Source organism: Gossypium arboreum, chromosome 9 (assembly GCF_025698485.1).
Source record: "Gossypium arboreum isolate Shixiya-1 chromosome 9, ASM2569848v2, whole genome shotgun sequence".
NCBI lineage: Eukaryota > Viridiplantae > Streptophyta > Magnoliopsida > Malvales > Malvaceae > Gossypium > Gossypium arboreum.
Genome location: NC_069078.1, coordinates 4,855,672 through 4,868,888, shown reverse-complemented (window position 1 = coordinate 4,868,888; position 13,217 = coordinate 4,855,672). Strand labels below are relative to the sequence as shown.

The window sequence follows — 13,217 nt, the reverse complement described above, 5'->3', positions numbered from 1 at the left end:
GTCCAAACCAACTTGTGAAAGCATTTATTATTCTGAAATACTCTTAAAATAGAAATAAATTAAGAAACTGATAAAGAGTCACCTACTTTCCAAGAAAAACTGTTGATAGTCAATAGAGTTTTAGCGACAACAAGCATTGTCAACTGTCCATCACAATTTGTGAAGACAATAAAGATACCTACAAAATAAATTTGCAAATTGAAAGAGAAAGAAGGCACATGGAGTGAATGAGGAGAAAAAGAAAGAGAGGGTGAAAAAGGTAGGCGATAAAATCTAAGTGAATACAAAGTAACTAATTGAAAATAACTAATACAATCACAATAATCAAATTAATCGAAGATATGCTCTCCAAAACTAGCAACACTATCCTGATCAAGTCTCCATATTCCAATGACTGAATTTATTCACATGTATCCAATCCAATCTTCAAATGAGAAGGATTGATTTCTATAGATGAGATCAAAGTATCTTCAATAAAACAACATATCAACAATTCCAAATATTTTATTTATTAAATTGCCAAACCAAATATTTAACCGCCTCAGTGATGTCTATAGTTGACACGACCAATATCTAAAATTTAAAGTTGATTTGAGTATGATTTTTTTTTATTTCATATGCTGCCATTTAAAATTGACTTGTGGACGATTGTTGTCATTTTTTATTTGTTTTAAAGTATTAATGACTTAGAAAGTGCCCAAGTTGAAGCAACAAATATTTCGGTAATTTAAACCTTAGAAAACTTTTTGTTTAATATTAAGTAAATATAAGCTTATCTAACAATATGTAAATTTGTTTTTTCTTGTTGGAGAGGAGGAATCAACCAAAAAATGTTAGGTCAGCTTCCACAACTAAGCCTTCCACAAGTATGAAAACTCGAAGGTCACTAGGTTAGGCTTCTACACAAATATGAAAATTGGAGAGCAGACATTCTATGTAAGTTTTAATTTAGCAATATTTAACTTTTTGCTAATTTATAACTACTTACTTCGCTATAATTTTACAACTTTCAGTCTGGATTGAGATAAAATACAACACAGTCAGGTTGGGTGTAACGCCCCAAAAAAATTTGATTGTTAAACTAGAGAATTTTGTAGTAATTAAGTCTTTGTATTTGTGGCTTTATGCTCTATTTACACGTTAGAAGTCAAAGGTTTGAGTCATGTCTTTGGAAAATTTTTCTATTTTATTTTAAGTTAACCTCTATCATTCAACTATCGACTTAAGTTTAATTCTGTGTGAATTTATGTTAAGAACGAACTTATTGGTTCATTGGTAAAGCTTTTGTATGCTTCTCGATCCTGTGTCTGAGCCTTGATGTATACGTTAAGAAATATTTCTGATTGGTAGTTAAAATAAAAATTTAATGTTCTTCCTCTCCCTTTCTCTTTTACATTTTCCTTCTCTTCTTTTCTTCCTTTTTTTTCCTTTTTGTGTTCTCTTTTCCTCTTCTTTTCTTTTTCCACTTTATCGCCGCCTGATTCTCGTCCTTTTCTGCTGCTATTGTTGGATAAGCTCGTTTCTGTTAATTTCGTAAGTTCTGGTATTCAATTTACGTTATGTTCTTAGTTGTGTGTTTGGTCGAAAATCATCATCTAATTAAATTACTTATTTCTCTGCCTAAGCACTCAATTAATGCTCACTAGGAGGAAGTCTCGAAGAAATTATTTCCCTAACGCGTTAGGTTTGTGAATTGTTGCATCATATGGAGGTAATGGTTGTTTTAGTGTCGGGGGTTTTTGTCAAAGATTTGATTTAGTTAGTCGATTGTGGTTTTGAATGAATTGGTTCATAATTGTCATGTTTTGAACTTTTTTCTATCATTTTTAGTGTTTAGGATCGATTTCTGTCGTTCCTACTTCGAATAGCTGCTAGGTGCGTACCAAAAACCTGACTTTTTAAAAATTTTAGACGTTGGAAAACATGGTCATCAACACCTGTGTGCCAGGCTGTGTAACTCACTATTTACGAATTAGAGACACATAGGCTAGGGACACGTGCGTGTGCTTGGACCTCATGTGAGAATGTTTTATGCAAGATTCACGCGGGCCAAGGACACGGGCGTGTGTCCAGGCCGTGTAACTCACTGTTTGTAAATTAGGGCCACACGGGCAGGTGACACGGGCATCTGTTAGGCCGTGTGAAACACACGAGCTAAAACATAGGCGTGTGTCAGGCTGTGTGGAGCCACACAGACCAGCTATCCAGGTCGTGTGAAACCATACATGCGTGTAGACCAAAATTTGAAATTTTCTCCCTGGCCACAAGCATAGTTTGAAACGAGTATAGGCCTTTTGTAATGTTTGTATGAATTGAATTAATATGTATAATCTGCTATTTTAGGATCTGAAACTGAGTATTGAATATCTGTATGTGTATTGATTATCAAACTTGTTAGTGATATTAACATATGTCGTATGAGCATGGACTGTATCTAAAAGGTCATTTATGAACTGTATCTAAAAGGTCATATATGACTTTGTATTAACTATCAATTGAAATATGCATCTGCATGGGGTGGGAAATTGTGTAAAAGAGGAAATATTATGTTCTGAGGCAATGGCTAAACCATTAGTATCTGTAATATGATCTAGCAGCTAGTTTGCAACTATTGGAACGTGTCATATCGACACTATGTGGTGCGTATGGTTGGATGGATATTAAATACTTAAAATTGGTGTGTTGGGATGGTCAGAGATGGGGTGTAGTAGATAAGGGTAAGAAAATTACATCTGTTTTGTTCTATATTAGAGAATGATTCGATTCGTTATCTGTCAGACATGTTCTGACATGTTAAATTGTACTAACTATCGTTTGGATCTGGTTCCGAGTTTGAATTTGGGACTTTACAATTTTTATCTTAACTCTGTGGGAATATGTAAATATACCATCGTTGAATTATTAATTCTTTTGATTGTTGACTGAATTGTAGGTAGCCCACAGACTTGATCAGGTCAGCAGATCAAGAGCTCGGTTATGTTATTTTTATCACGTTATTGTTATTAGTAGTATTAGTTAATTTTTGTATTTTCAACTTTGTAAGATGATGAACCTCGAATTACTATTTATGTTCTTTTTAAATCCTTTGTGACTCTGGAAGATTTCCAAAGCTAAGTTTCGAAAGTTATGTTTTGAAAAATGTTCGATGTGATTCTCTAGACTTAACCTTATCAACTAGGTCGAGTTCGAGGTATTACATCGGACATTAGCTGCGATCTCTTTAGTGAAGTTGAAATCCCCATATAAGAAATGCTAGGTGGAGATCCTATAAGTACACAAGAATCAGTTGCAAAAAAGCAAGTGAAAAGCTTTGGTATTTTGTTTGTTTGATATTAGATATTTGATTTGGTTGGTGTTAGTACAGAGTTTTTGCTGGTATCGCCACTGTTTTGTTTTCGGTAAAGGCACTATTTTGGCGTTGGTTGATATTGATATAAGCACTTCGTTATAGTTGGGTTCTTTTTGCTTGTGCAAATGTTGGATTGGTTAATAAACGCCTACAATATTTCCACTCAATAAAAGACATATAAGGATTAATCATGGTACTTGTATAATTGACTTTGTGATAGGCCCAATTCGCCCGGCCTATTATAAATCAAAATAAATAAATAAAATACAATAAATAGCCCAAAACAATGTCCATTTACAAAATTCTGGGCCCAGAAAAGAACCCAAAACCAAAATAAAACAAAAAATAAAAAAACAATTCAATAAAAGGTTCATTAGTTTAAAATAGCCCATGACCAAACATTAAATCTAAATTCTAGCCCAAATAAACTAACACTCTAGTGGGCCCAATCCCGAAATTAATCCAAACTGTCCGGATGGTTGAAGACTCTGGAAATTCTAGGTCACTGAACTGCTACTCGCGCGCATCACAGCCTCCCCATGAATGGCCTTCCTCCGTACAGACGAACCTGCGAGAAGAAACGGATTCACAAAATATGCAGCAATTTACAGCAAAGCAATCGGATTTTTTTATTTATTTTATTCTCATTTTTAGGCTATAAAAGGCCACTGAATGTACCTTGTAAATTTACGCACACTAAAGAAAAAAGAGAGAATAAAAAATTATTAGAAGGTGATTTCTTATCTTGCTTGTTTTTTTTTTTTTGAAGTTATTTGCAATTTTTATTTTATTTTTTTTATTTTATATAAAAAATAAGAGGAATACCTGAAATGATGCCCATGAGAGCCCAAATATCTCAAAAATATTGAGATATGGGCGAGGATCAATTGTGTTCTTCAAGTTTTGCTACATTTTTCTTGAAAAATAGTATTAGATCTAAAGTTTTTTTTTAAAAAAGATAGAATAACTTACCAGATTTCTTTGAGCATGGCATTCGTCGGCAGAATCTAGTCGCCGTTGGGGCACCATCAAACACCAAATAAAATGGTGGATTCGACAGATGATAGAAACCCTCACAAATTGATTTTAGGGTTATTGTTTTCGCTAAAAGAGTAGCTGCATTTGGAAGGAAAAAAGACTTCACATTTATTAAAAAACGGCGCCATTTCACAGGGAAAGGGATCCGCGCCTAAGACCGATTCGCTGCCCGAAAATGGTCAATTTGCGCATGCGGTCCTTTCACTTTATTAACCCATTCAATCGCGCCTTAATGTCTTCTTTGATTCTTCTAAATTATCCCCGAAATCTGCGCGTTTACTCATTTTAGTCCGCATTTTAAACGTTTCGTTTGGAATATTGGTCTATTTTCATTTTAAATCCTCGATTGTTTGCATACGTTTAATTTTGGTCCTTGATTCTGTTGCAATAATTTGATTTATTTATAAATTATTATTTTAACTTTGTTTTTATTCCAATTAAGCTTTTTAGTTAATATCTTGTGTTCTTTATAAATTATGTGTTATTTTTTTTAATATGTTGTTCTTAATGTATTATTTTATTGATCTCACATTGTTTTAGTTTTTTATATGTTCTTTTGTATATTTTTGAATTGTTTTATGATATAATTCATTATGTTAAAATTTTCTCTATGTAATCTTATGTTTAGAAGGATTTATAATATTTATCCTCGTACATTGATATTTATATATACACATACATAATTTATATCGAATTATTTATTTAAATCCCTTTCAAACATGTTCATATACTTTTCTTTTAGTTTTATTTATATATTATTCATTTTTTAAATCCAATTATATATTTTATTTGATTTGATCTTACATATTTTATTAATTCCGTGTTATTTTTATGTTTCTAAATTTATCTATATATATATATATATATGATTTGTATGTCTATTATTGGTATAATTTATTTCCAAAGATTATATTTCATTAATATATTTGTACTATCTTTTCATATTTTCTATACATAATTTAAATTTCCTTTTATTGTATGTAAATTGTCAATTTTAAACCAATATTCTTTAATCTTATGTATTTATTTGATTTAAAATATTCATTTTATAGCTTATTTTAACTATTATGTAATGTCTCATTTAAATATTTTTGTGTATCATATAACATTTTAATGACTAAATCATTGTTCTAGAATTCATATTTTTGTTTATAAAATTAGTGTTTTGAAATTATTTTTATCATATTCTTTTAATATATTATATAGTATCTCATTTAAATATTTTTTTATATATCTGTACATTTATAACAAAATTAATTAAATCTTGTATGCACTTTTATGTTATTTTTATAAACAATTATTTCTATTCATATATACATGTTTTGTGAATTTATTATGTACATTATATCTTATCATGAATTTTAATTATTTTTCTCTTATATATTTTTAAGTTATCGTGTATATTGTCAATTTTAAATAAATTTGCGTTTAAAATATTTTGCATATAATTTGATTCAAACTTTTATTCTATAATATCTATTTCAATAATTATATGTCCATTTTATTTTGTGCATGTTTTGTGGATCTTTTTATATTGTGCCATATTTATTATTGTTGTATATTATTTAGTCATTGTTTCATCAATTGTTCTCCAACCATGGCTAAAAATTTGGTTACATTTCACTTAGAATAATTGTACTCAATTGTTGAATTATTAGTTGTGGTTTATTATACTTTATGTCTGCACATGATCTCATGTTTATTCATTTCTTTTTACAAATGTTTCCTTGTAGTACCTCAAATATTCCATCTCATTTTAAAACAAATAAATGTGTTTTAAGCTAATTCTTAATTACCCTTATCACTCAAAGATTTTAAAATAAGGCAATATTCGATATTTAGGAATTCGGGGAATCGTGCCCTACTGTGCTGGGTATGATTTTTTCGTCGGACTAGGTATTGGGATATCCTTTTATATTTTTTTGGCGAACAAGCTCTTAAAAGTCAAAAATCAATCGTATTTTTGAAGGTATAAAGGATCGTGTCCAATCATGCTGGATATGATACTGCATACTTTCAAAACGAGAGAATTTTGACGATTAATTTGAACTATTCCAATGTTTTAAAAAGAAGTAGTCATGTTTCAAAATATAGTTTTTTTTTTCCTTCCCTAGACTTAAGGATAACACTTGATCAATCTGGTACCAATTTTGGGCGTAGTGAGGGTGCTAACCCTTCCTCATATGCAACTGACTCCCGAACCCATTTTTGAACTCGCGTAGACCAAAATTGATTTAAATGTTTATTAGGTGCTCCAATCACACCTAAACAAAAAGATTGGTGGCGACTCCACATTTTGGTTTTAAAATGTCGATCCCCATTGTTTGTTTTAAAAAAAATAAAAATGGTTTCGACAGACTTATTAGCTCGATGTGGAAATATATGAATTAACCCATACTACTGATCATTACTATTGTATAATTGACATATTAGCACGATTTTATTGCTTTGAAGATGAAAATTGTTCTTCTGGAGATTATTAGTGATTTTTGAAAAAATTTCAATTGGACTTTTTTACCAAGTTAAAAATGTTGTTGCAATTGAATGTAATTACTGACGGATGATTAAGGCACATAGCATAAAATCGAACAAATACTCTTCAAGAAAAATATATAAATTTCTTTTTTCAAGCTTTTGATCTAAAATTAAGAAAAATATGCAATTTTGTTTTTCAGGCTTTTGATCTAAATGCTTAAATGAAAAGTTCAAATAAAATTGTTAGATAGAAAAAAGACCCCTATTTGTTTCTTTCTTCAAAAGTCCCTTTGCTATTATCCAACAGTAGAATTAGGGACAAATTCAGCTTGTTGGTCCATTATAGCCGACACAAAACACGTATGTGGCCAAATTCAAGGATAGAAAACAAGGTTTTACAGATTAACATGGGATTGCATCAAATTCATGAATCATGATGATACAAGATAAAAAAAAAAAAAAAGAACAAAAAGCTCTTGGGTATCCATATTGGAGAAATCAAAGAAGTCATCCGCATCGAAGCTGATATTCAACTCCTCAAATCCAGTACATGTACTCTCTTCTCTCACTTGTTCCTTGGCATTTGCGACCAATCGCTTTTGAGCAAACTTAATTCTATGCAGAAACTGAAAATTTTTATAATTTGGTGACAAAAAACAAAAACACACTACTAATTAAGTGATTAATACTATAGTTTACCTTGTTTTTATCATTTTTAGTTTTGCAAACATTTTGAATAGATAATGAAACAACTTTTTATTGTTTTCTATTTTTCACCTATATTTATTTTAATTTTCAAAAATCAATTTTAAAAATTTCACCAAATCAGATTTATGCATGGAATACCAATTTTCTTTCCCAATAAATTTATATGTATCAGACAATAACTTTATTTTCAAACATAAGTTTATAAGCAAGTTCTTCAACGTCAGGATAAGCATTGTGGCCAAGCAAAGGGAGTCCCTAAAAAGAAGATCTAGAAATCATCCTACTACTTTGAGTTGTTCTAACTCCACCCACTACTTTAACCTTATTCCTAAGTCTTTGATTTATCAAAATCTTTCATTAGATTCAAGTTTGTTACTCTTAGCACCAAACATTTTACTATTTTTAAGTTAACATTGTAGCTTTCCTTTAATGCTAATCTCCTCAATCATATTTTGAAGCTTTGTTAATAAATATCTTCCAACTATATCTTAAATTTTATATTAATCTTTAAAGTTTTTTTTTATTAGAAACGATATGGAAACTATAAATTTTATCCTAGTTTACTAAAAAACAATGTAAGCCAATAAAAACATGTCACATAACACACTTTTATTGGATGTTGTATACTGTTTAGGGTAAATTACTTAGTTGGAAGCCCAACTTTTAAGGCGTTTTTATTTTGGCCACCCAAATAAAATCCTTACAATTTGTCACCCAGCTTTTAAGTAACTTTCATTTTAGTCACCCAAGCATTAAATCTCTAACGTTAATTAATTGTGCATGTCATATCATGTTTAAAATTTTAAAATTTAACGTTTAGGTGAGTAAAATGAAAATGCCCTAAAAGTTGGGTGACCAACTATGTAATTTACCCTATTTTTTAAGCAAAATAAGAAAAATATAATTTATGTACCACTTTTGAAAAAAAAAACCCACATTAAAAACCAATTTAGAAATTCGAGTATAATTCAAAGATCAATTATCAATTATCAATATTATTTATTAAGTCTTTTATTAAGTTGGTGCTAATCATCAACTGGATCCCAATTAGGGAATTATAAAAAAAAATATTATATTTGCAAAGTATGTTATATGATTACGTGAGTATTTTTGTCTTTATATAATTTTATAAATCAATAAAATCTATCCATAATGATATTTGAACTAGTAACATTGTGCATATAAAATCAACAAACAAGACAGAGAGTGAGGATCATGAAAGATAGGCATGTATTGTATCATATAACATTATTTTTGAGGTCACGATTTCTTTTCCGAGTCAAATATCCTAGTACAAATTTGCAAAAAATCATATCAAATATCCTTCTTCTCGAGAATTTATTTTTATTGTTACTTTTATTTTATATATTATCTTTATGTTGTTTCGAAGAAGGAAAAATTTGATGTTGTATGAGGATTTGAATCAAATTACATAATTTATTTCTTCCGTAGCCACCAAATAAACAAGTGTATTGAACATTACAATTCATTACGTCATATATAACACAAGAGCTAGTTTAGAAACAAATCATGACAGCATGATAAATAATATCTAATAAGCGCATGGAATTTGAACATCACAATTTTCAGTTTTGCCTCCAATATAGATTTCACAGTTCACAAGTTGTAACAAAGAGATCATCCGAAGGGAAATTTCCAAGGATTTTTGGTCACAAAGAAACTCTTCACATTCTTCTTTCATTGTTGGTCAAGACTTCGGTCGCGAATTTAAGCAAGTGAATGTTGGTGTAGCAACGTGATCAAGATTTTGTGCAACTAGTTGGCTTGTCGGAAGTGATAAACGATTGTCTAACACATCAATCAGCTTCATATTTTCCAAATAAGTTCGTGATGACAACTATGGTAACACTTCTTCTAGATGCTTTCCCATTAATGTTTCCAATGCCACCATTCCAAAAACTATAGGCATCGTATTTTTCGGTGACAACATTTGTATAGGCAAGTTCTACATATGGCAAACTAGATAAAAAGAAAATTAATTATATATTCATTTAATTTTATAAATTCAAAATAAAATATCAGTAAATGAAGAAAAAAAAATCACCTAGAGCTACATAACTACATGTGCCCACAATAATGGTCTGATTGGATGAGTCAAGATCCAACATTTTAGTAGTTTCTAAAGTCAGCTACAAAGGCCTCAAAGCTCGAGTTTAAAACAACATTATTACTTGATATGTCTCGATGAACTATTGGAGGACTACAATCATAGTGCAAGTAAGACAAAGCATGTGCTACGCCTTTGATGATCGCCACTCTTTTCGTCCAATCCATTTCCATAGCTTCCACTTCGTATCTTAAATTGCAAAGCAAATTCCTTTTTTCCATGTATTCGTAGATCAAAAAAATAGACCGTCCGTGTAGACAAAGCCCATAAAGCTTTACCATGTTTTGATGTCGTATTTTTGTTAGAAACTTGATCTCATTCTTGAAACTCTTATCAAAAGTTGGATTCTCGGCTTCTAAATGATGAAGTTTCTTCAAAGCAACTTCTTTACCACAAGGGAGTTTTGCTCTGTAAACACTTCCATAACCACCAACTCCGATACAGTATCAGAAGTCAAAATCCTTCGTTGTTGCAACAATATCCTCATATGCTATCTTTCCATCATAGTTCCATGTGGAACACAAATCCCCATTCTTTGTTGGTTGTACATTGAGACAGTTGTTCTTGAGCTTAAACCGTGAAAATGTAAAACATCCCAAAATGGATAATGTGGATAAGATGGCAATAGGAAGGAATATTTTGATACAGTAAGGAATTTTACTATTGTTGGCTTTGTTGGTTACTGGCGAAGGACACATATAGGGTGATAAACCGCTATTACCTTCAAATGGATCAGGAGAAATCTTCTTACAACCATTTCCAGCATCGATAATGTAGAGACCAGTGGTAGACAAGATAGGGAAAGGACCTAGGAGTTGGTTGAAGCTAAGGTTTAGATATGATAGATCAAAAGGCTTGCCAATTTGATTGGAGAATAGGACCTTTTAATAGATTAGAACCAAGGCTTACGTATTGCATCTTTGATAAACTACCAATACAAGAAGGGATTGAACCAGTCAATTTGTTTTGAGAGAGGTACAGTGAAGTTAAATTTGCTATATTATAAATTTCTTTGGGAATAGGACCTTTTAATAGATTAGAACCAAGGCTTAAGTATTGCATCTTTGATAAACTACCAATATAAGAAGGGATTGAACCACTCAATTTGTTTTGGGAGAGGTACAATGAAGTCAAGTTGAATAAATTACCAATGCAAGAAGGGCCTGAACCACTTATTTGATTTTGGTCAAGATAGATTTCTTCCATAGTGGGCAAACGACATAAAGCTAGGGGAATATGACCAGTAAATCTATTATTAGTGATGCTTAAAAAGCTTTTTTTCTTGAAATTTTCAATATTTATAGAGATCGATCCTTCTAAGCAATTAAAGATTGCATATAATTTCTAAGGGTTCATATATAATCTCTACGTGCTCACGTTACAATCCCTATAGTGTTCGCATTATATTTCCTTCTAGGTTCGCATATTATACAATTCACATAACAACTCTTTTAATTTCTTAACACTATAATTAATCACACATAATGTTTTAAGTTTAGATCCCACACCTGATTTGAAGACTTAAAAACTTAGCTTTGGAGAGACTGATGATCTACTTGAGAAAATATGGATGATTTTGAAGATTTTAAATTCCTAAATTGAAAACTGATTTAACAATAGAAGAGAAAAGATAGAACGCAAGAATTTGAGAGAATTTTGCAGTATGAGTTTTGAGGGAAAAATAAAGAATAAATAGAAGGAAAAGAATAAATTCTATTAGGATTAGAAGATAAAAAATATGAATTTTTATTTCTATTTGAATTTATTAAAAAGATATAATTTTAAATTATAATAAAAATATTAAAATATATATCAAATTTTAATTCTATTAAAATTTTAAAATAGGATTTGAACTTAAGATCACAAGAGAATAGGAAAGAGTGCTTTACAACTTAAACCATACCTTATTTCTTGTTTATTTTAGTCAATTAATTGTACATATCTATTTTGGGCTCAACTTACCTATTCTCCATTAGTTTATATAATTACTTATATTTTTAATTTGTTAACTTATTTCACTATTATAGTTTTTTTAATACTCCCTATTTTAGTTCATATATAATTATTAATACACATAGCCGGACTCACTATTAATACTTTAATTCACTTTTACCTTTTTTTTTCCAATTACGTCTTAACTCAATTAAAACTCACTGTTTCTAAATTAAACCTCGTAATCAAAGTTTTGTTCTAATAAAACTTGATTATATTGTCTTATTAATTTGATTATTTTTTTTACCCTAATCTTAATATTTGTTTCAACCTCGTAATTTTGTAACCCAATTAATCTAACTCCCTATATTTTGGGATGTGACAACATGCACAAATTGGATCATTGTTATAACATTCTTTCAACAAATATTCACTAAGACGATTGTACCACATACATCCACTTTTTTTTAGTCTGATCAAACAATTTTCCCAAGAAACTCTATATCCTTCTAGGATTTTAAATCCTTCAGGGATTTTCATATAAATTTCACTATCAAGTGTACCATACAAATAATATGTAACAACATCCATTAGATGCATGTCAAGTTTTTCATGTACTACCAAACTAATATGGTATCTAAACATGATTGCATTCACCACAGAAGAATATGTTTCTTTGTAATCAATGTCGAGTCTTTGTGAAAATCCTTGTGCTATAAGTCATGCTTTATGTCTTACAACTTCATCAATTTCATTTCGTTTTCACACAAATACTCATTTATATCCTATCGGCTTTACATCTTTAGGTGTTTGGACTATATGTCCAAAAACCTCACATTTAGAAAGTGAATTCAGTTATGCTCAAATTGGATCTTTCCATTTGACCAATCTTTTCTATTTTTACATTCCTAAATAGATTTAGGCTCAGGATCCTCATTTTCTTTTGTTATTTCAATAGCAACATTATAACCAATTTTTTGTCGACAACTACTTTTTTTATCCTCTTTTTTTCTTGTATTGACATAACTTATTGAGATCTCTTTATTTTTATCATTTTCATTTTCACTTTTAGGTAGTTGAATCTCTTTTTGAGTTTTATAATTAGTTATGTCATGGATCTCTTTAAGAACCCCCGCCTCCCTATATGACCATCTTGAATGTTTGCTCATTTTCTTTTATGAGGATTTTTTTTGGAACCAACCGGTCTTCCATGCTTCAAGCATGGATTACTTTCTTTTGCACTAATAGTTTTCCTTATTAGTACATCAATTCGTATTGGAGCATTTTCAGCTTGTATGTGAGATTTAATGACTCTGGTAGTGGATTTGTAAAATGAATTATCTGTTGAACTTCTGGTTCACATTGCTTCGTACAAGGATCTTACACATTTATAATTCATTTCAAGTACTTTATTGATCCAAATTTTTATTCTCTCCCCCTAATGTTGGGAAATTTGACAACTCATGTTATAAAAGCCCTTTTTAGTTAAATCGGAACAGTAGTTTCGGGACCATAAATCCAATGTCATAAAATTATTTTAATATTATTGTAAGTGTTTATAGCATGATCGTATGCGTGTGTGAAAAT

At 30.2% G+C, this 13,217-nt stretch overlaps 1 long non-coding RNA gene and 1 pseudogene across 1 annotated transcript; both read right to left on the bottom strand.

The window, feature by feature from the left end:
- Positions 1–3,546: 3,546 nt before the first annotated feature.
- On the bottom strand, positions 3,547–4,653 carry LOC108459601 (uncharacterized). Its single transcript, XR_001867386.2, has 2 exons — positions 4,322–4,653; positions 3,547–3,917 (listed from the first exon to the last, which is right to left on the bottom strand). It is a non-coding gene; the product is annotated as an uncharacterized LOC108459601 (long non-coding RNA).
- A 4,734-nt stretch (positions 4,654–9,387) lies between these two features.
- On the bottom strand, positions 9,388–10,396 carry LOC108459272 (MDIS1-interacting receptor like kinase 2-like; annotated as a pseudogene).
- Between the last annotated feature and the right edge of the window lie 2,821 nt (positions 10,397–13,217).